Source organism: Dermacentor silvarum, chromosome 6 (genome assembly GCF_013339745.2).
Source record: "Dermacentor silvarum isolate Dsil-2018 chromosome 6, BIME_Dsil_1.4, whole genome shotgun sequence".
NCBI lineage: Eukaryota > Metazoa > Arthropoda > Arachnida > Ixodida > Ixodidae > Dermacentor > Dermacentor silvarum.
The window spans coordinates 34,760,012-34,783,909 of NC_051159.1; positions in this window are offsets into that span (position 1 = coordinate 34,760,012).

Below are 23,898 nucleotides of genomic sequence, written 5' to 3' on the forward strand. Positions count from 1 at the left end.
GCACGTTTTCACTCGTACGCTTTCGCAACAGAGCTCGCTGCGACCTGGAAACTAATTTCTCACATTTGAAACATACTTGCGCAAAAATAAAAGCGCGACCGGTGCAGGAGAGAGAAGGTTGGTTACGTGTATGTACACAGGGCCCTGAAAGTGAAAGTATCAGTTATTTTAATTTTTTTTAAATAATAACGCCAATCCACTCCTGTGAAGGTGGTTGGTCAGCGAAGCTGCAGATATGTTGCGCCTAATGCAGGGCAACTTGTCAAACATCGATCCCTGGATGTGCTCCCATTACGCATATTGCTCTTCCAAAGTGATATGTGACACAAACACACGTTTCAATGCCGTTTACTGAACCTTTATTTTATTTATTACATTGAAATTACTGCTATAACTGTTTTGAAGTCACTAAGATACACACTGATATTTTCCTTCCTCATTTGAGAAATGTTTTTGGACAAAGTTAAATCGATGCATGACCCGTGTACACGGTATTGGTTGACTCGGATCGTTGAAGTATAACCAAGGCCAAACTCTTCCACGAAGTGGGTGAACCACAGCTTTGCTTCCGGTTTTGAGATGTCTAGTCTCCGACAAGCGACCACATGCGAGGGATTGGCGGCAACGTACGTTATCAAAGCGGACGTGCGCGCGCCTCGTCATCAATCATGTGGTTTGACGGCTCTTTTTTTTTATTTGTGCATTTTGTATTGAAACGAAAGCTGTATGTTCGCTTCACAACTCTGCCTGACGAGGGTTATGAGCCATTACTCGATCCTGGCCCTGTACTGCCACCGGGATCGGCCCACCTGGATTTACTGTCGACGTGATGGACGCGAAAGAGTCCCGGGATCCTAGCCCTAGACAGCCTTCGTTGTAAAACACAATGCCAGACATACGCAAGCAGTGCTAGCAAAGACGGTTTGCCTGCCTCGGCGAACGCAATTTTCTCGATCAAGCAGAGTCGGCAGTTGCGTAATTAATAAATAAATTACTAATTAACAGTTAAGATTTCGCAAATATGCCGGGTGTTTCAGCGAACACTTTCAAAAAGTTTTAAAGGTTGCCTGTTGCAGATAGCGCAATTCTAGTTCATGAGCTGGTCTACTCGAAAAGGCGGACAGTACTTAAAAAAATGAAATGCACATAATCAACTAATTAACAAAAAATCTATAATTAAGGTCCCAACTAATTACCTTATGGCCCACATTGCAATTTACAAATTGTAGCCGTGGAGTTCGCAAGGCGGATCCGCTTGGAACTAATTCTCAGGGTGACACCAGTTTCGGGGACCGAAGTACAGCGTCGAAGCACCAATTACCAAGCACGAACTCCTGGCAACTGCCCACAGCATCGCGGACAAAGTGCATACTGAAGATAGGGAGCGGTGTCGTCAGGAATGCGTAGAGGCCGTGCGGAGCGGCTACGAGAAGAAGGACGGCACCCGCATGATGCGAAGAATAGCAGGATATATGAAGGACTCAGGCCATGCACTCATGTTGGCGGACAAGGATGGAAGCTTCGTAGTCATGCCCCAGGGGCTCTTTGGTGACAAGGCCCTAGCCGCTGTTAGGAAGAATTTCCTGATTTCGGATGAAAAACCACAAGGAGCAAAAAAGAAAGCAGTGGCGTTGCTGGAAGATTTAAAACTCGACCGGATAAAGAAGGAGGTGAAGAACAACAAAGTTCATGCGCTCACCGTATTCTTCAGTGCAAAAAGCCATAAGGTGGATTGTCCTTTCCGAGCCATTGTCACGGAGCGTGGAACATGGCAGGCTACTGTCAGCCGGTACCTGCAGAGGCAGCTTTCGTGGCTCACCCCGGAGGACCCATACAAGATCGCGAGTTCAGACCGACTGGTGGGACTGCTCCAAGATGGTGCACCAGGAGCGAATTCCGGCTTTTCGATTGACATTGAGGAGCTTTTCTACTCGATTCCCCATGAGGACCTTTTCAGGACAGTTCGTAATTGTATTGAATGTGCTGGTGCGGTGGCGTTCCAAAACTCGAGTGGTGTCTCGGTAGGGGGATTCCTGGAACTGCTGGAGACCTACCTCACTCCTACGATTGTGAGTTTCCAGGAGAACTTTTATGTACAAAAACGAGGCATATGCATAGGGTCCTGTGTGGCGCCAGTGCTCGCCGAGATATATTTAGCTGATGTAGATTGTTCGTTGTCTCGGGTGCTTACCGACGATTACATTGTTCGTGTATGTAGATACGTAGATGACTTTTTAATACTTGTAAAAACTGACTCTAACGATGACCTCGAAGAGATAGCGAGGCGTATACTTCAGTACTTTAATGCCACAGCAACAAAGTTGAATTTTACTTTTGAAATGCCTGACAATGCTTCACTGCAGTTTTTAGATTTAAAGTTGGTTTTCAATGACAGCAAACACCTGTGCTGGTCGTACTCACCACGCACGAACAGGGCCCTATTGCTTTTTGATTCCTCTCACTCGAAGCTTGTGAAGAGGGGCATAGCAGTGTCATGCTTAAGGTCATCTTTGAACAAGTCATGTCACCACAAAATCAAAGGTAGTTTTTGTTCACAAGTGAGTCGTCTCCGAAATGCAGGTTTCCCGCAGACGCTGCTTCAGGCTGTAGCAGAATCACTCTTGAGGGTCGTATGCCATCGTACCACGGCCGCTGACGATAACGCAAGGGCAATTGAAGGAAAAGAATCAGAGAAGAGTGAAAGGCGGAAGGTTGAAGTGATGCCGTACCTACACAAGGTATCGCATGGCATTAAAAAAGTTGTCACAGTTTCACCTGAAAGGCGAAGCATCAATTGCGATAGCAAATTTGTAGAGAGCTATACGGAGTAATGATAGTAGCTTTATCAGGTGTATAACCTTGGACATGCAGCAGCACCGGCAACAAGCAGAACTGTTGTCGACGCCGTCGGCGTTTTGCCCGCGTTCGCACAAAATGCGTACGGCGTTGGTGACTGTTGCCGGAGCCTCTGAAATAAATAGGCACTTGATGCCGCAGCTAAACGTCGCCTCCCTTCCCCCCCTCCCCCCCCCCCCCTCCCCGCCACGGCCTTTCGCGCGTCGGAAGAAGGCGCGTTTGTTCTACATATATGGTGATTGTAGAGGAGAAAAGAGACGCCTACTTCTGCAGCCCTTAAGGGAGCACGGCACAGAACGCGCGTTTTTTCTTCGCCGTGCGTTCACTCCCCGTGAAAGCGCGCGTCCCTCGCGTCCTTTCACTCGCACATACAGCGTTCGGCGCGCGGCGACGATTTCATCTCCACTGACGTCATACGGAACCTCACGGCAACGGCGACGACGACGGCAACGCCGACGGCAGAAATCTGCTTTGGAGTGTCCGTATAATTGCTATCGCAATAAAAGGTGGCGGGAAGATACGGGGTCGATTTGGTTTTTTCAGCGCCTTGCAAGTTAACGCGTTTGTGCGCCATGTCCAACGCGAGCAAAGAAAACAATGGAAGATGTGATGTTAAGCACAGACGTGCGTATGTACCCTGTACAACGGGAGTGGTCTACGAGTTCCCCCTGTCCTGTGGAATGGTTTATGTGGGGCAGACTGGAAGGTGTATTAACATGCGTTTGATGGAGCATGCTAATTCATTAGGAGACGGGAGTGGGAGGCGTCTACCAGTTCATTGTGGCGCATGCGTGCAGGGATGCAAGCCCATCTTCAGCAGTACCAAGGTGTTAGGGCAAGCAAAGAGCCAAAGAGCAAGAGAGATCTTGGAGGCATCTTGGATAGCTAGACACGGGCCTGATAAGCGCGTCAGCGACTCATCCGTGTATCTTTCCAGCAAAGAGCGCGATTTCATTTTTAGTAGATAGAAGTCTTGGAACTTGTCATGTTTGTCATTGCGCATGCGCTTAGTTTGTTTTAAAAAGGGTGGTGTACTTTTCCAATAAACCAGTTGTTAGTCTGCGATCGTCCTGTCCACTTCGTTCTCGTGTCTCGTTTTAGCGCAGTTATAATTTTCCTAAATGTCTTACCAACTAGCCCCCCATCAAACGCTTCTCGAATTACTTGACGAGTGTTTTTTTTTTTTTCGTTCTTGAATTAGCCTGACCTGCGGTGTCTATCTTTTTCTGCTTGCAGTACTGTCACGTGTTTTATTCCTCGTAGTTGATTTACTTTAGTTTGCAGTGTGCCATCTTGTTCTTCACTTCCTTCCTCCCTGCCTGCATTTCAATGTTTCTATCTTCTACTTCCGGAACAATGGGCAGGCATTTAACAGCCTAAGTGTACAGCGCCCACATAGTACTACTACTACTACTACTACTACTACTACTACTACTACTACTACTACTACTACTACTACTACTACTAATTTAATAAGTCGTTCTTGCGCATCAGTATAGAGCATGCAGTGGGACGAGCTGCCAGAATCAGTAGTTATTGAATGCGATCCACAAAAAGTTCAGCAGTTAATGACAGCCTATCTCCAGAAATAATTGATTTACTCACACCTTTGGCATGCCTTACGTTCGCTGTGCCTTCAACGACCGCTATGCCTTCGATTTGCACCCTGACATGGTTATATCGTTTTTTTTTTCCTGACTGATTACTGATGTACATGCTCCCACCTTATGTAACACCCCGCAAGTGGTCTTCAAGGAAGAATAAATGATGAAATGAAATAATTATGCTCCTTCCGGGTGGAAGGAAGCCAGCCTGGTATTTCCTTTATGAATTCTTCCTGTCGATGCATGCGTATGTGTTCAAACAAAATAATTCTCTCTCTTTCTGTGTGTGTGTGGGAGGGGGCGGCATGCATGTTTATATACCATGATTTTATCGCTAGGGTAAAGCAAGGGCAGCGTTTCTCTCTCTCTCTCTCTCTTTCTAACATTCCACAGGAAGAAATTCCTGCGGTTGCAAAGGTGGCGTCAGAGTTCACGAACCGTCATTAGGGTGGCTAGAATTCTAGCCACCCGGCCTACCGTGATGTTTTTGAACGTGTGGGAAAGTGCGCCACCATGTGTAGATTTACCTTGACATATTCTTTTTAATTTCACACTGTGCTTGTGAATTTTCTAGAATGGTGTATGAACAAAATTTGCCTTAAGATAAGCCACCGAATGTTTACGCGAAACGGATCAACCCGTGAATTCCTTTTCCGATTACGAGCCCGAACGTCCTTCTCCAATCATTTTCATTGCGTTTACGTGCGAAAGACGATCAGAACATGAGAAAGAAAAATAAAAATAAGCAAACAGCCGCGCTATTTAAATTCAAAACGCCCTGATCCCACCCCGCTTCCCTTTTTTTTTTTTTTTCTTTCTTTAGTAGGGCCTCTTTGCCTTTGCCTTCCTACAAACCAAGCGCCATTTTCCTTTGGCGTGCAGACGTATTGAAGCTGTTTTTTTAAATTAAAATAAAGATTTAGACACCTACAAAGGTGACAGCAACTCGTTGTCACGTAATAGTATTTATAATAAGAAAATTATTTTAAAATAAGAAGTTTAATAACAAGTCCGGAAAATCTCGAGCTGGGTTTTAGATAAGAGAGCAAATGAAGTGCACATACAGCCCTAGAAACACCGTAAGATAGAGACAAAATGCGAGAACAGGTTGAACTATGTACTATACGGAGTACCGACGCACATTCGTATATAATGAGTTCATAACATACACACAGGTTCGCAATATGCGGTCCAAGATGAACATCAGGCGTACACATGAAGACAGTATACGCAGATGGCGCAATGCTCACGCAGAGAAACATCAGTCAAAACCAGATTTCTTTACACAATTAATTAAGGCGCACGAAGATGAGCTTGATACACATATTTGACCGCAATCGCTCTTAAATACGGATGAAATACATATTGACATAACGGATGTTTTTTTACTATTTTTAAATCATAAATGCACTGCGTTTATTTTCGCTGGCGACCGAAAAGAGAGAATAGTGCAATGAATTATTTTTGTTTGAGGGAAATTTGATATAAAAAATATCTCTTTAAATAACTCTAATGATTAAAGAAAATAAAGAACCTTTTGAGATACAACTCTTAATGTCCGAGAAACCTGCCACGCATTTCTTCTTTTTTCTCTTTCAGTGCCGGAATCAGAAGCGGTGGAAAAACACTCTCTGCGCTTGAGATGGAATGACAAACATAATCTTCGTTAATTTTATTTCAGCCCTTGTGGAACCAGTTCTGTGCCCTACACAGCTCTTCATGCTTTGTCATTCGGCTTCACGTTTTCATATAAATATAAACGTGTCAGTACAGGTCATCTTTGAGGCAGCAAGTTTCATGCGTACGTATACTTAACGAGCAATAGATTGCGTAATTACTCTGACCAGTGCTTGCGTGCCCAAGGCAAATGTTTACTACTTCGTAACGCATTCACTGCACGCACTTCGACCATTTGTAAGCTATTTCCGAACTCCGGCTTTCAAAACTGGGCTATATTTCGCGGGTACGATACAAGCAAATAAGAAGAGACAATAACAATGCAAGGAACTTAAGAAAAAAATAACAAAAAAATAATAAAAAAATCGTTTCCAGCGCTGCGGCAGGGGGGGGGGGGGGGGGGGGGGGGGTTGGCTATGGTGCAGCAGTAGGTACACAGCCTCTGTTCAATTCAATTCGGCGCTTTTACGCGCCGAAACCACAATATGATTACAAGGCACGCCGTAGTGGCGGACTCTGGGTTAATTTTGACCAACCCGGGGTTATTTAATGTGAACCCAATGCACGTCACATGGGCGTTTTTGCATTTTGACCCCATCAAAAATGCGGCCGCCGCGGCCGCCGCGGCCGGGATTTGATCCCGCGCCATGGGCCGGTATTTTGTAGCGATGCCTTTCCGGTAATAATGCCTTTCGCGCTTATCGCGCTTTGTCAGTGGTCGGAGCGACGGTCCGCTCGCGTTATCAACGGGATTAGCCGGCCGTGAGCAGTGGATGATAAGACTAGAGTAGAATAAGTCATAATGCCTCGCTACAAAATCGCGGCCCTGGGTCTTTGCAGCGCAATCCAAACGCTAAACCACTGTGACTCCATGTCGGGTTACAGCGGCTGTCAAAAGCAACGCAGGCACTGCGTCCTTGCGCGCAGTCACTCCGAGTCTTGTCGGCGTCCTGTCGCACCGGCTCTCCGGACAGGGATGCGAGCTCACAACCTGATATCACCAGGTGGAACGACATATTGAAGCCAATGCTCTGCATCCCTGTTAATATCAATCAATCAATCAATCAATCAATCCTTATTAGTGGTATAATAGGAAAGTACAATACAGGTAAATATGCATGATAGAGTTGCCGAGGTTACAAACCGCAGGCGGGACTTCCTGTGTTAATACACTAAAAAACTGATAAAGCGAACATATAATAAAAACAAATTCAAAATGTTACTCATAACAAAAACAGCATCAAATATTTCAGTGATTACCCAGAAATAATCATGAAACACACAGAGTTAACAAAGTTAGCGGAACGCAACAGTTACACGTTGAATAGAAACATTTTTAGCTTTCGCCTAAGGGCCCATTCACACTTGCGACTAGGCGAGGTCACGCGACCGATTGCGACTGGCGACCAGAAAGCTACTCAAGACGAACGATGTTCACACTGGCAAATGCGACCGACGAGTCGCTAAACCGAAATGTCTCGCGATATGCCGTTCACGTCTGCTTGTAATGTCATCGCCGCGTAAAATAAGCGTCAGCGTATACGGACGTCGTGTTCCTTCGCATCTGATTGGTTCATCTGTTCTGCGACTGCGGTCGCGCGACTGAAAAATCGAGCAGTGAGCGACTGGCCCGAAACGGTCGCATTTCGAGAAAAGCGACCATTTGTGACTACTTGCGACTGGTCGCTTTGCGACTAACTTGGTCGCGCGACCTTACCTAGTCGCAAGTGTGAATGGGCCTTAAGTGCATGAATTCGCATTATATCTTTCAATTCAGATGTGAGTGAATTCCATAATGAAATGGATAAGAAAACAATGCTAATTTTTCCATAGTTTGTATGTATTTTAGGCAGCAGAAGGTTATTATGAACCGCAAATCTAGTTCTGTTGGGATTATAGATAACATGGCGGGAGAAAAAAATGTCGATTAAGAGCATACAGTGAAAAACCTTAAAAAATAAAACACACATGCTGTAAATATACAGGGTGTTTCAGCGAACACTTTCAAAATTTCTTTAAGGTTGCCTGAGGCAGATAGCCCGATTCTAGTTAATGAGCTGGTCTACTCGAAGAGGCGGACACCATTTGCACATAAAATTGATATGCATAATTGACTAATCAACAAAAATTCACTAATTAAGTTTTTAACTAATGACCTGATTTACCCATATTACAATTAACAAATTGTAGCCGTGGAGTACGCAAGGCGGATCCACTTGGAATTAATTCTCAGGATGACACCCGTTTCGAGATAATAATTCGCGAACTTTGTGGGAAAATGCATTGGCGTTCCAGTTAATTTTGTGCTTCAATGCATAAAGCGACACTTTGTTAAGAAACTAACTGGAACGCCAATGCATTTCTCCGCAAAGTTCAGGAATGATTATCTTGAAACTGGTGTCATCCCGAGAATTCGTTCCAAGTGGGAGATCCGCCTTGCGAACTCCGCGGCTACAATTTGTAAATTGCAATATGGGCCATCAGGTAATTAGTTAAAAACTTAATTAGTGAATTTTTGTTGATTAGTCAATTATGCATATCAATTTTATGTGCAAATAGTGTCCGCCTGTTCGAGTAGACCAGCTCATTAACTAGAATTGGGATATCTGCCAAAGGCAACCTTAAATGAATTTTGAAAGTGTTCGCTGAAACACCCTGTATAGTCCAGAGATGGGTAGTATGTTAGGCTGGACCAACATAGGATGTGACGGCGTGAGAAAGTAGTGGAATTAATAAGTCGGATGGCTTGCTTTTGCAGTATCTTCAGAGGTCAAATGTTAACTTAATACGAATTACCCCATGATGTAATACAGTAACTTTAATGACTGTGAGTGAATGCATAATACAGCGCTTTAAGAGTGTCTATGCTAAAACACTTTCTCGATTTTATCAATGCCCTAATCCCATATGAAATCTTTTCACAAACGGAATTGATATGTTGGTGAAACTTGAAATGGGTGTCAACTATAACTCCTAAAAATGATGCATGATCACTTAAAGGAATTGCTACACAGTGGACATGGAGGCAGATAATAGTTAGCAGTTTTTGTTGGGTATACGAAAAAGCATGAAACCAGTTTTGGATAGATTAATCGATAATCTATTAGAGTTGCACCATTCTTCGAGAGAGGTTAAGTCAGCGCTGGAAGGTTAGATACGAGAGTCGAAGAATCAGAATGATGAGAAAATATAGTCGTGTCATCAGCGTAAAGTAAACATAATGAAAAGTTAAGGGAAATGAGTAAGTCATTAATATATCACAAATAATAAGGGACCTCAAATCGAACCTTGTGGAACAGCTCTAAAAATAGGGGTAGGACTAGATGTATAGGTACTGATGGAGAAGGCATGAAACCTATTCAGAAGAAAGCTTTGTAGTAGTCTCAATGCAGGACCAGTTATCCCATAATACTCTAATTTACAAAAAATAATTAAATGGTCAATGCTGTCAAATGCTTTTGAAAAGTCAACAAAAATAGGTCCTGTGATGTTACCATTATCAATGAATGATCTCATTTTGTCAGCGAAACATGCAATTGCCGTATCAGTGGAAAGACCAGCCCTAAAGCCAAACTGGCATGAAGAGAGTATGTTAAATATACTGAAATATTTAAATAGCCTTACTTAGATGAGTTTTCCTAAGATTTTATCGAGGAAAGGAAGCACGAATATGGGCCTACAATTTTCGATGTTAAGTGGATCACCTTTCTTAAAAACGGGCACTACCTTTGCCACTTTAAATTTTTCGAGGAAGACACCAGTTTCGAAACAGCGGTTAAAAGGGTGGCTTAAAACAGGGGCAACAAAAGATCTCACAGATTAATATGTGTTGAGTGAACGTTGTCTGACCCAGGTCCAGTAGCTTTTAATCCTGAAATAACCGAACAAACCTCGGAAGCACAAGTATGAAAAAAAAAAAAAAAAGCGATTGGGAAGTACGAGAAAACGGAGGTACATAGCAAGAAGAGGGGGAGACGGTGAAACTAGAAGAAAAGTGTGCGTTAAAATCATTGGCTACATCACTGGCCGTGGTGAGGATAATGTCGTTAACGCGAACAGACGTCAATTTGCTGCGTGCCTTGGTAGAATTTAAAAATTCGTTTAGGAGCTGCCACTTTCTCATTGTATCATTTTTGCAGAGTTGAAGTTCATGTTCATAATAATTTTGTTTAGCACTCATGTGGTCTCTCAACAGTCCAGACGGCATCGCGGTAACACTTCCGTGGGAAAGGTATCTATAAATCACAGTGCAGATAGCGCATAGTTCCGCTTTCGGGTCGTTCTTCCCCGTTATCTGTGAAAACGATAAGCGGCTTCTGGGCGCAGCGTGCGCAGCTCGACGCATGCCGTTTCTTGGTTTATACCTGTTGAAAGGCACGTATGCGGGTACTTTGCACTGTTGCTTTCCACAGTTGACGGCAGCGCCAGCACACCACCTATCGAGCGTTGAAAGCATTATGGGGAGGACACGATAAACATTCGCCGTGACACCTCAGATCGCTTATCACCAGGAAAAAGCGTCCCAAGTGTGAAAATGCCCTAGTGCACATTCTCTGCGTAAGACTGAACACATTTGCGATCGGGATCAGATGCGTGAACACTCGAGAGCTTGAGTCTCGATGCCTAACACTGAGACGAGAGATGAAGCGTGGGTCGTTGTCGTTTCGGATAGCGTCTCACTTTCTCGGCTGATGTCAGCGAAGGGATAAATGAGTTGACGATGACGACGACGATGATGATGAAAATGTTTATTAACATCCCCTTTGAAACGGAGTGACGACAAATAGTCACCTGGCCTGCTTGATCTAATCAGTTTTTTTACTATTCGTCTATCGGCAGTCTAGTATTTCGCCTATCTCTCCTTGACCTTTTCTTTCTTCATGAAAACTTCTATCTCTATATTGTAGAGTTACCTATGCCTGTAGCGACTCTGGTTCTAACAATCTCTCCCCTGCATTTTTAACGCGACAGCGTTAAGGGCCCCGTGTCGCAGAAAATCTGGCGCTGGCGTCCGTCCCGGCGTGCGGCGTCCGCGGCCAAGAAAATCGTCGCGAACCACCCCAACCACACAGGCCTTCCGCACGGCGCAAAGGCGCTGGTGAACTAATTGAATTTCTCAAAGTAAAATGCGTCATAAAAATCGTAAAGTACGACTTACACAGAACCTACAGGTACGACAGCGTCGGATCGGGGTTTGAATATACGAGAAAACGTAATTCTGTTACGCGGAAACTCAAGCACAAACCCCTTTTCCAGAATTTCTACCACTCATACAGCGACGCCCCCCGGTCGGTGTACCTTGCAAAAAAAAAAAAAAAAAAAAGAAAGTCTCGCAGTTTCACTCGAAAGGCGAATCATCAATTGCGATAGCGAATTAGTAGAGAGCTATACGGAGTAAGGATAGCAGTTTTATCAGCTGTATAAACTTGGACATGCAGAAGCACCAGCAACGCGCAGAACTATTGTTGACGCCGTCGGCGTTTTGCCCGCGTTCGCACCGAACGCACGCGGCGTTGGTGACTGTTGCCGGTGCCACTGGCAGCGGTAGGGCGGTGGCTCGGAGGTTTTCGACGAGATCAGAACAGGACACTCGTCGAGCAGCGTCGGACATCCTTACCACCTTCTCGCCTCACAACGTATTTATATAAATACGCATTTGGTGCCGCAGCTAAATGTCGCCTCCCCTCCCTCCCTCCCGTCCCCTCACGGAGAGAGACAGATTGTGGTTGTGATGAGGAAGAGGCGCTATTACCCCACACGGCCTTTTGCGCGACGGAAGAAGTCGCGTTTGCTCTCCGCCGTGCGTTCGCTCCCCGGGAAAGTGCGCGTTCCTCGCGCGTTTCACTCGCACATACAGCATACGGCGCGTGGCGACGATTTCATCGCCATTGGTCTATGTACGGAACCTCACGGCGACGTCGATGGCGACGACGACGCCGATGGCAGAAATACACTTGAAGTGTCCATATAATTGCTATCGCAATAAAATATTATCCAGATGGCGCTCGCCTCCTGGGGAGCCGCATGCGGAGGCGGAGAAAAAAGAAAGCTGCAGTTGCTGTGAAGCCTGACAAGCATTCCGGGATCTTTGAATGCAATCGCGTTCCACTATTAAAGGCGAAGCTTAAGCGTCCTCCGAATTCCTCCCCCCCCCCCCTCCAATGCTCTAAACGACACTTGCTTATCTCGACCGTTGACCAGTTAATGCTTCCATTTTCTTCGAATCCCAGCGCTTGTGGAAGGTAGACGGGCCTATCTTGGCATCCCATTGCGATGTGCTGAGTCGCATGCGGACTTTTGCTAACGCATGCACATCAACCTGTTGCGAATATTTGCTCCGGTACGTTTTTTGTCCTCAGGAAGCCAGCTCGGGCCACAACAAGGGACTTCCCTTTGTGTTATTGTACCTATATATTCGTTTCTGATTTATTCCTTGTCGTATTTTCAAATCCCCATGATCTTCATTGTTTCCATCCCTTGAATCTAATTTACTGTATCTGTTTCTCTCACTTTTCGATGACTCCTGGTTGCCTTTTTAGAGGGCAGCTCTGCGACGAGCGTCGGCGTAAGCGAGCGAACGAGCGCAGCGAAGGATAAAGAGCGAACGCGGAGCGCCTCGGGGAATGAAAGACGTGAGGAGGAAAGCGGAGAGGAGGGTGCAGCGGAACCATGAGGCGGAAAGCGGAGGAGGGTGCGGTGAGAGCGTGAGAAGAAAAGCGTAGTGCGGCGACGATGGCACCAGAGTAGCGCGCGTCGTCTGGGAGGTCAGTCGACGGAGGCTGCTGTGAATCGCGCTCACGCGTCACCCACGCGCTGGCTCTCGCGATTTCCAGAGCGAGGCAGTCGCGCCACACTTGACTCCGTCTGCAACGTGCCGCACGAGACCGGCTGCCTGGGCCGCAATTTTGTAGCGATGCCTTATAACTTATTGTATACTAGTCTTATCATCCACCGCTCACGGCCGGTTGATCCCGCTGATAACACGAGCGGACCGTCGCTCTGACCACTGACAAAGCGCGATAAGCGCGAAAAAGCATTATTACGGAAAAGGCATCGCTACAAAATACCGGCCCTGCGCCAGACATATATCGCGAAATGAAAACACGTACATGGTTGCGCTCAAATTTCGCATTAGGAAGTATCGTAATCGTCGGTGAATTTTTTGAGAGCGTCGTCGAGAGCGTCGTAGCGCCCTCTGGTTGGCGCAGGAGAAGGAATACATAGTCGAGGACGATGGAGGTGTACTTGATAGAAATGTTACATTTGTATAGTGCTAGGTTGGAATCGGCTGAAGCGAAACGGGTAATATGACGACGATGATCATGATAGTGGCAATAGAGGAGGAGGATTTGATCGGTTGTGATGACGGTACTATGTGCACAACCTTATCAAAACGAAAGCAATTGCAGTAGCTCATGATGGTTCAGCCGTTTTTGTATCGAGCAATATTCTGTATAAGAGACGAAATGATTTACATTTGAATGTCGCGAAATGGAAATGTGTTTGGCTGGAATGATACGTCAGAACCAACGAAAAACGATTCTTGCTGCTGTCTATCACTCGCCTTCTTGTGACCCCTCCATTTTTTGTAAAGGAATTACTTACTTGGCAAACTGACTGCTGAGCGCAAAAATGTATTAATCATGAGTGACGTGAATTATAATTTACTTGATTCCTCTAGCTATACTAACCTTGAATATATGACTTGTATTTATAGCTATGGGTTTCGGTTGCTATTATCAGTACCAACACGCTGTACTGATTAGGGATCACAGTCATTAATTGATCATATCCTCACGAACTTCGATGACACCACTCACGCAGGCGTGATCGAGAGTGATATTACCGATCACTTTCCCGTGTTCTTATATTTTCAAAGGCCCATCAATCATAGCAACGTATCACGGCAGAGGCGTCTTTTTAATTCGAATACTGTCAGCTCATTTAAGATGCAGACTAGTCGAGTATAGTGTCACGTCATACTGCTAAAGATCCAGACGAGGCGTTGATCAGGTTCTACGATGTTATTTATTCAGCAATTGAGCGTTCAACTACATTGCAATCATCTAACAGACACTACTTTGCCCCATGCTGCCCTTGGTTGTCCAATTCACTCATACGATCCCTTCGCAAGAAAGATAACTTGTATAAAAAGACTAAACGTCAACCGTTCAATGCAAACTTAAAACTACGCTATAAGAGATACTCTAACACACCTTAGCCTTGCTTTTAAATAATTATGCTAACCGAAATTATAGTATGAACATGAACTTCAACTGTGTAAAAATGATACAAAGAGAAAGTGGCAGCTCCTAAACGAATTTTTAAATTCTAGAGCCCTATGCAGTATGCACAAAGGCAGCACGGGCCCTGTATACGCGGCGTAGCCGAGAAAGACGTTGTAAAAGTGTTGTACTGCGGTTGTGAAACAGCGCTTTTAAGAGTATATATACGAGTAACAGCCTTTTTCTGTCGATCACACACATGCACACACGCGCACAAACAGGCATGCACACGCATAAACGCACGCACGCTTAAACGCACGTACGCAGACGCACCACGCACACACCCACAGACACACGCAACCCTTCGGGCTAATCTTGTCCTCGAACAATATGCGTGGACTTCCTTTCTTTAGTTAGGGCTGCGCGCCTGATACGCTAACACTCGCATGCCGGTCGTGACCGGGAAGTATCGAGCGTATACCGCGCTAAAGAAAAAAAAAATGTCACAGTTTCGCCCTAAGGGCGAATCAATGAATGCGATAGCAACACAGCAATGTCATACAAAGTAAGGTGAGCGGCCTTGGTAGCAATATGAATTGTAGTAAACATGAGCTGATTAAGTAAGCAGGTGTGCTGCGGCGTAAGTAGACCGACATGAAGAGAGACTCGATGACCACGAGAAGGCGCGTGTGAAACGGTGGTGTTGATGAGAAGCGCTTACCGTGGGCAGCGCGTGCGAAGGGACACACCTGTAGTGCTGCACTGCCGATCTGGGCAGCATTGCATGTGTAGCGTGCGTTGGAAAATGTGGCCCGACTATTACTAACTGAATGAACAAGCGTGGTGTGAGCGCGCACAAACAAACATGAATAGATCACACTGAATGACTGCAGCCAACGACTGTCAAAACGCTGGCAGCGGGCGAAGGTACGTGCGGTCTATCGCTTCAACGGAAACTGAGCGGCGAAATAAAGGTCAGAGCCGTGTGGAGATAAGAGACGGTGCGGTAGAACGAACGACAAGCGCGGTTGTTGGCAGCGTAGAAGTGTGCCCCCCCCCCCCCCCCCTCCCGCTCCCTCCGGCGCTGGCTTCCCGCTTCCTTGCGTGCGCGTGGGAGAGATAAGAGACTGTGCGGACGAGCGACGAGCGCGGTTGTTGGCAGAGAAGTGCCCCCCCCCCCCCCCTGCTCCCTCCGGCGCTGGCTTTCCGCTTCCTTGCTTGCGCGTGGGAGATTGAGTGCGTTCGCTCTCCGTGATAGCGCGCGTCCCCGCACGCTTCCGCTGGGGCATACGGCGCGCGGCGAAGATTTTATCTATACGGAACCTCACGGCGACGGCGACGGCGACGCCGACGGCAGAAATCCGGTTGAAGTGTCCATATAATTGCTATCGCAATAAAAAAGGGGGAGGGGGAGTGCGCGCAAGATAGATGACGACTGTTGCTTGAGGACGAGATAATACTTGAAGGGTGTAAAAAAGTTTCAGAGAGCATGGACCGCTCTTTTCATCATACATGTGTTGGGATTTCGTCCAGTCGTGAACATCATTCGCATGTTTCTGTCGCAATCTCCCTTTGATCCAAGGAGAATTCTTACTTTCAAATACTTTATTGTTGCGTACTTCCTACATCGCGAGGTATGTGCTGCTTCTTATTCTTTCTGGGGTTTTACTTGCCAAAACCAGTTCTGATTATGAGGCACGCCGTAGTGGAGGGCTCCGGATTAATTTTGACCACTTGGGGTTCTTTAACGTGCAGTATACAACGCAAGCACACGGACGTTTTTGCATTTCGCCTCCATTGAAATGCGGCCGCCGCGACTGGGATTCGATCCCGCGACTTCGTGCAGCTACGGTAGCTATAAGCAGGGCAGTTCACCCAGCAAGGGAGTGGTGGGGTGGATTTGCCTAAGCTACGTCCTTCTAGCTTTAAGCGCCTTCGTGAGTTTGCAAACTAGTCATTTTCGAGAAGCACTTCCTTATATGTAATTAAACAAAATTGGATGACGTTTTAACTCTTGTAAACCTATAGTTATCACGAGCGAAAGCTCTGTTTGGCTTTGTTTTGCAGACTATGTACACGGTGTTTCATTAATGCACGCTTCGGCGCTTGGTCAGCTTCTCTATAACGTGCTAATCTGGCCTCCCTTTGCTCCGGTGTTTCAGCAGCCAACTTTGCCTTTGATTGAGATTTCGCAGCCTACCGTCTAGGTATATCTACTGGATGATTTGATTCAGCCTGTCGCTTGCGCTGAAGCGCACGCACAGACGGACGCGTCGGCGCGCCATCCATGGCGACACTGAGCGACCAAGCGCCGGCGACGCATGCCGCGAAACTCTCACCTAGTCACGTGGTACCGCAGCGGCGAGGCTCCGGGCGAGCGCAGCTGCGACGCCTCTCCGCAGCGGATCACGTGGCGTGACGTCACACCTGCCACACTTGCGCTCCGGCGGCTCAAGGTCATTGCGACGCGATGAATGAGCTTGCGAGAACATGGCGTAGTAGAGCTTTCGCTCTAATAAACATTATTAAAATTGTCGGACGGCAGGATTCGAACACGGGACCTCTAACCACAGAAGCGCCATATTGAAACCATCGCGCCACGGACACATGGATAAGCGGAACCGCTGCACTTAGCAGCGGTTATGCGTGTTCGCAGAGTCTTATTAATGCGAAATCATTACATGCCCCATTACGCGACAATCCGGCGTCGTCGTCGGCGGCGGGACCGAGCGATGGTACCAATAATGGCACACAGCGCGAAGAGTACAAACAGGTTAAAGATGCTCCGATTGCCGTCGAATTTCTCAAGGAGGTTCCTGGAAATAAAGTAAATTGGTGGCTTTGCAAAGAAAACTCGGTACATTTCGGTCTGGGTGGCAATCGAACTTGGGACTCCGGGGTGCAAGAAGGAGCCCGCTACCCCAAGGCCAGAACGGGTCCACGGTTCTGGCAGACTAAAGGTGCGCCTAGTGCGTGCGTGATTGCGCACGTCACTTCGCAGCCATCTGGCTGACTAAAGATTTCACCAAAGGGACTATAATGATTTCGCATTCTCACACGTAAGCAGTCTGAAGTGTCTCTGCCGAATTTTTGCGGTCTGTTAAAAAAGAAAAAAAAGTATGTATTGCTTTGAAATTTAAGCCAATGAGGGCTGATAAAGTGTAATAAACGAAGACACAAGAACGTCTGAATCCACAAGCACGAAGATCAGACAAATCCATGTACTGCCCACTGTTCCCATGGTGCCAGAACGATCGCAGTGCAAGTAATTCTATTTAATTTTTAGTAATTTGTGCTTAGATCTATAGTAATTAATGGAGGGAACTGTATAGGCGCAATCAGCATGGGGGCAAGAGGTAAAAAAAGAAGGAATTGTAATGGAAAAAGATCAAATAATTTTAAAATGATCAATAATTCGACACACCCCAGACGCGAACCATATAAAGAAACAATGGAAAACAAATTGCTAATAAACGCTAAAAACTGATTACATTGATAAGAAATCTGAGCATGAAAATAATGATTTGCTTCAACACCATCAAGTAATGAAAATCCTTCGTTGATTAAAAGAAAAAAACAGTTGTAGAACGGAACAAAACAAATAACTAAATATTTCAAGGAAACACAAATTTAGATATACAAATGAGTTGAACTAAATATTCTCAAGGTAAAAAGAAATGCTATCTGGAAGTTATACACGAAGTTAGATCAATATCATTAGCTTGTTATTTAATATCTTAGGAAGGTTGTAACCAATAATTTGCAGAGTGTAGTTTGTTCGAGGACGGGCTATGTTCCAGTGATGGATGTTTTAACACGATAGCGTTAGGGGCCCCGTGTCGCAGAAAATCCGGCGTTCGGCGTCCGCGCACTTGTCCGTATGAGAAAAATCATCCGCAGGTCCTCCGCGTGGCTCCAAGGCGTTACTGAACTAATTGAATTTCTCAAAGTAAAATGCGTAATAAAATTCGTAAAGTATGACTTACACAGAACCTACAGATGCATGATAGCGTCGGATTGTAATTTGAATATACGAGAGAGCATATTTCCGTTACGCGGAAACTGAAACACAAACCCCTCTTCCAGTTGCCGTTTGAGGTCTGTCTTAGTGGGAGTGGCTCGCCCCGATCACCCCATGCGGGGGAAAGAAAAAAAATTACTAAATCTCCCGCTAAAGGGAACCATATGTGGATGCGAAGCAGCGGGGAGATGGTTAGCTTGAGCGGGAGATGGTTGACGTTTCGATTCGGCTTCGCGTTGCCGCGCCGCCTCGGGATCCACTGCTCGACGTTGACGTTTCGATTCGGCTTCCCGAGCCCGGAGTTCGGGATCGCCACGTCGCCACTCCCGTTTCGCGGCAGCGGCCCGAGCGCTCATCGCGGCGCTGCACAGGAGAGAGAATGAGGCGCGCGCGCTCCGTCATTTTCATACCGCGGAACTACCGTGGCGCCCCCAGCGGAGTATGCAGCTGTCGCACCACCTGTCGTGCGCGCCGCGCTCCGTAGAGTAGGGGATTCATAGAGGAGAGAAAGGGGGGAGCGTAGGAGAGGAGATATAGGGGGAGGGGACACGCAAGCGCTATGGGGGTGTGGCACGCGGGCGCCGCTGCGTAGAGGATTCCTAGAGGAGAGCAAGGGGGGAGCGTAGGAGAGGAGAGAGAATGGGAGGGGACGAGCATGCGATGTGGGGGTGTGGGACGCCGCGGGACGGAAGGAGGGACGGAGAACCCCCCCCCCCCACCCCCCCATAAGCTGCTTCGCATCTAAAAAATAACCAGAAAGCCTTCGTGCATAACGTTCACCGCAAGCGTTTCCCGGTAAACATTACGGTTACATAAGCTGCAGTTGCCGGGAAGCGTGAGAAGCAGTCAGGGATCTTTGACTGATGTCGCGTTCCACTGGTAAAGGCGAAGCTTAAGCTTTCTGCAAGTTTTTTGTTTAGGTCTGCCATTTCGTGTACAGTCGTAATATATTGCCAACACATTTCTTGGTGAAAGTGTATGATAAACGGCATTTATAAATATCAGAAAGTTTGATTACGCCAAGCCTTTTAAACAACGGCGCTGTGGGAAAGTGCTAAGGCACGTTACAGGTACAGCCAACAATTCTTTTATGGAGTAAAATGCAGTCGATTTTTATTTGCTGCGGAAGCTGTACTCCAGGCGAGACAGCAGTATAGTTAACGTGACTAAGGAATAGAGAGAGAAAGAAGAAAGGGGAAAGGCAGGGAAGTTAACTAGATGGCAAGAACCGGTTTGCTACCCTACTAAGGAATAACAAGCTGTATGACATATTAGCCTTCGGGGTAGGTATTTCACGTCGTAAAACTGACGAACTTTACCTGGGAGAGTTCCCCTATACTATATAAAGCTTATGTTAGTAGTGTTCCAGGAGAGGTTCTGATCGAAAAAAAATGTTTAAAAAAGACAGGCGTTTAAACCAATGCTACGAGTTCTATTTTGAACGAGTTTATTAATATTTCTAACTCGATGCAAGTATTAATTCCTATTCAAATTGGCTTGAAATAATGCAGGCTTTAGCTTTTTTTTCTGTGTTCAAATTTCATATCATATACAAAACGTACAAGTATACTAGAATCAACGTATTCCTTTAGTTTGAGAATAAAAGGAGATCACACAAATAACGCAGTATACAAACAGGAGAAGTTCCTGCCTCCCCCCGATGCGATACGTGCAAGGCAATGTCCCCGCTCAGACGCTCGCTTGTTCCGTTCCGGTAAACTCAGCGGGAAGTGCGTAACCGGGCATCTTCAAAAGCGCGCGCTCGAATTTTACGCGGGAAATCCGCGGCTATATGCACACACACAGCGGTATACTCCGCGGCACTTGCGAGGGCGCGCCATCAGCGGCGACTCCGACAGTGGCGCCGCGATAAGCGGGAATAGGTGCAGCGGCTCCGATAAGGGCCGGGGCACCCCTAGAGATGTGCGACTTAGAGCACTGCACGAGCCGATTTTTTCAGCCCGGGCCCGTTTTTACGTTGGGCTGCCTGCCCTAGCTCGACCAAACGTTTTATGGCGCGAGCCGGGCCCGGGCCGGGCCCGGGCCCGGAAATAATCTACGTTACCCGCCCAGCCCGGCCCGCCACCCCATTACCTTAGGCCCGAGCCCGGCCCGGCCCGGCCCGGCCCGGCTCGAAACCGGCCCGAACCTGGCCCGAGACCGAAAAAGACCACCGAGCGGCATTAAAGAAATAAAAATAAACAAGAGAATGAAACGAATTTATTCTTAAGGCATAAATACATGTCATATGCGATTATGAACAACATTTGAGTGGTATGAATGTAAATACCAGCGCGCGAATTTGTACGAATGACCCTGCCGAGTAGAGGTGGGCAAAACGGCTCACTTCAGTGAGCGGCTCGGAACGGCTCCGCTCACTGAAATGAACCGGCTCATTTGAACGGCTCACCGGTTCCCTTAAATCTGTAGTCTGTCTTACGTACAGTCTAGCTATTTGGCTTTGAAAAATCGATGTATGCATTAGAATAACCGTGTTATATGTGATTTCGCTATGTTTGGAGAATATTTATCAATTACTTATTTTCAAAACGTGAATTTTTAATTGTAATGTACCTTTCTTCCTGATATTGAGGATAAAATGCTTATACTACTGTAAGACAGAATGCTATGTATTTTTTAGAAAATATAACCTCATTGTCATTACAGGAGCTTTTCTGTTTTTGTGGTGTATTAAAATCAACTTTGGTCAAAATAAGAAAAATTATTGTGAGCGAGCGAGTGCCAGTAGCGCGAGTCGGCCCACACCGGCCACCAATCGTCGGTCAGAAATCGAAAAACATAGAAACCCAGCAGAAGACCCAGCTCTGACGGAACGGTTCGGCACGGCTCATTCAAGGAGAGAGGACCGGCTTCCTCACTCCGAAAGAACCGCCGCTCACTTACTTAACCACGGCTTCCTCTGTCTTCAAAAGAGCGGCCCACTGCTGAGCGCTCAGGAGCGAGCCGGATCTTTTGAAGAGCGAGAGAGCCGAGGCGAAAAGAACGGCCCGCTCCTGAGCGCTCAGGAGTGAGCCGGATCTTTCGAAGAGCGAGAGAGCCGAGGCGAAAAGAACGGCCCGCTCCTGAGCGCTCAGGAGCGCTCAGGAGCGAGCCGGATCTTTTGAGCCGCTCTTTTGAAGAGCGAGTGAGCGGTGGTTCAGTAAGTGAACGGTTCAGTAAGTGAGCGGCGGTTCTTTCGTTCTTCAGCCGAAGGCGAGGGGGTGAAGGCGACTCTTGCGAGGAAGGGCGGGAGGGCAGTTGCTTTCTCGTACCGCTAATGGATGGCGTGGAAGTCGCACCAGCAGAAGACCCGGCTCTGACGGAACGCATCGGCACGGCTCTCTGAACGCGAGAGAACCGGCTCCCTTTCTCCAAAAGAACCGCCGCTCATTTTTACTGAACGAGCGCTCACTCGCTCTTTTAAAAGAGCCGCTCACAAGATCCGGCTCGCTCCTGAGCGACCCATCTCTACTGCCGAGCAGTATCGCCAGCAGTTTCCAACGGCGCGACCTTGATGCGGCCCAATCCACTTCTATCGCAGCGCCGTCACAGTATTTTCCGCGTCGGGCGCCTCACTGCAAAGCATGCGCCGCCCCGGCCGCTTGTCCCACTCAACCGTATTTTAGTACACTATAGCCAAAGCGCAGCCCCAACCGGTCGTGATCGAGCCCAGCGCATGGATGGAGTAAATGGACAAAGAAAGCTTCTCGTTCCTCCATGGTGATGCGCTGCTGCTATAGGCGGCCGGTTGAGAACATGCGTGCAGTCATGGATGGACGCAGTGCCATATTTCAGCCGCGTGACGAATTATCTTATCTTACCAATCATTGTTTTACCAATTCGCCTTTGAAGAATCGGCAAGTCGCAAACGCGCTTACACCACGCTGAAAGCATTAATTACATTGATTTAGGTAAGGAATACAATGGCATCCTTTGGGTTGAGATGACTTCTTTCTGGACTTTTACATTCTGTTCAAACAGTGCAAAATACGACGGAAGAAAATGGAAGTACACAGGAGTAGCACAGCTAGCTTCCAGCTGCGCCGGGGCAACAGGTTTTTCAGAGTCGAGACGCGCGAGGATAACTCGCTGCACGTTACATGCACACCACCAGAAAGTCCGAGTCAAGATACCCGAGCCTGGCCCGGGCCCGGGTCAAAAAGCACATGCCGAGCCCGAACCCGTGAAAAAGCTGGCCTACCCGCCCCGACCCGCCCCACGGGCCGGGCCCGAGCTTTCGGGTAAGCCCGAGCCCGTGCAGTGCTCTAATGGTCGTTTTGCATATGGCATAAAGGGGGAGAGAGAAAGAGAGAGGAGGCCACGCACGTACGCACACGTATACGCACACGTGTGCATACATGCGTCGTCGTATCTGATATATGATAGTTGGTCTCGTTGCAGGTCTGATAGTTGTTGATATGTTGAAATTATATTCTGAGGAACAGAAGTACTAGAAACCGGCAGCACTATCCACCACACACTGGCTCAGTGACTACACTCTTAAATTATTTTATTGCGATAACAATTATATGGACACTTCAAGCGGATTTCTGCCGTCGTCGTCATCGTGAGGTTCCGTACAAAGTCCAAGGACGATAAAATCGCCGCGCGCCGTATGTGCGAGTGAAGGCGCGCGGGGGACGCGCGCCTTCACGGAGAGCGAGCGCACAGCGGAGAGAAAACGGGACTTCCGTCGCGCGAGAGCCGTGGGGGTATGGGAGGGAGGGATGGGGGGGGGGGGGGGGCGCCTCTGTGCTGCGGCACCAAATGCGTATCTTGCTACCGGGCGCGAGGGTAACCGGCGACACAATCTCCCCCGCGAAAGGAGCAAAGCGGGAAGGCAGCGTGGGAGGGAGGGAGGGAGATGGGGGGGGGGGGGGGGCGGCTTCTATAGGCACCGGGCGGCCGTCGTAAGGCGCCAGCGGCGCGCCGGCGAAAAGCTGGCGAACAGCGCCGCGAACGGCAGCTATCAAAGCACTGGCATGTGAAGCAGACGACGGGATGAAGGCTCTCGGTGCTTCCAGTGATTTGGCACAGCGGGTTTTAAAGGCTGACGCACCGGAAAACGCATTTTTGTGTGTCTGCTTTTGAGAAAGGTCGTCACCTGTACGAGGCAGATCACATTCGTGGCATCAGGTAGTACATAAAGCAGAAAACGAGCGCAAATTGCGATGCAAATGCACCACGCGAACGGAGCTCACCGCGGCAAGCTAAGACGTGGAACTCCAGCAGTTATATTCCAAATGTTTTTTGGCTTTGCGCTTTAACATTACCGCGTATTTAATCATGGAAATATGCAAATGACACAAACATTATGGACAGAAAAAAAAAAGGAGACATACGTCTTCCTTATTCTGTTTCTTGAGCTGCTTCGCCGATCACACATGTGTCAGTAAGTTCCCGCTCTCTGTCCGTTGTAGTTCTTTTATCTTTGCAATGCTTCCCCATTCTTAATTGCTTATAAACTAGCCCAATCTTCAGTCACGGCCCATTTTAAATTGCTTAGCGCGACTGG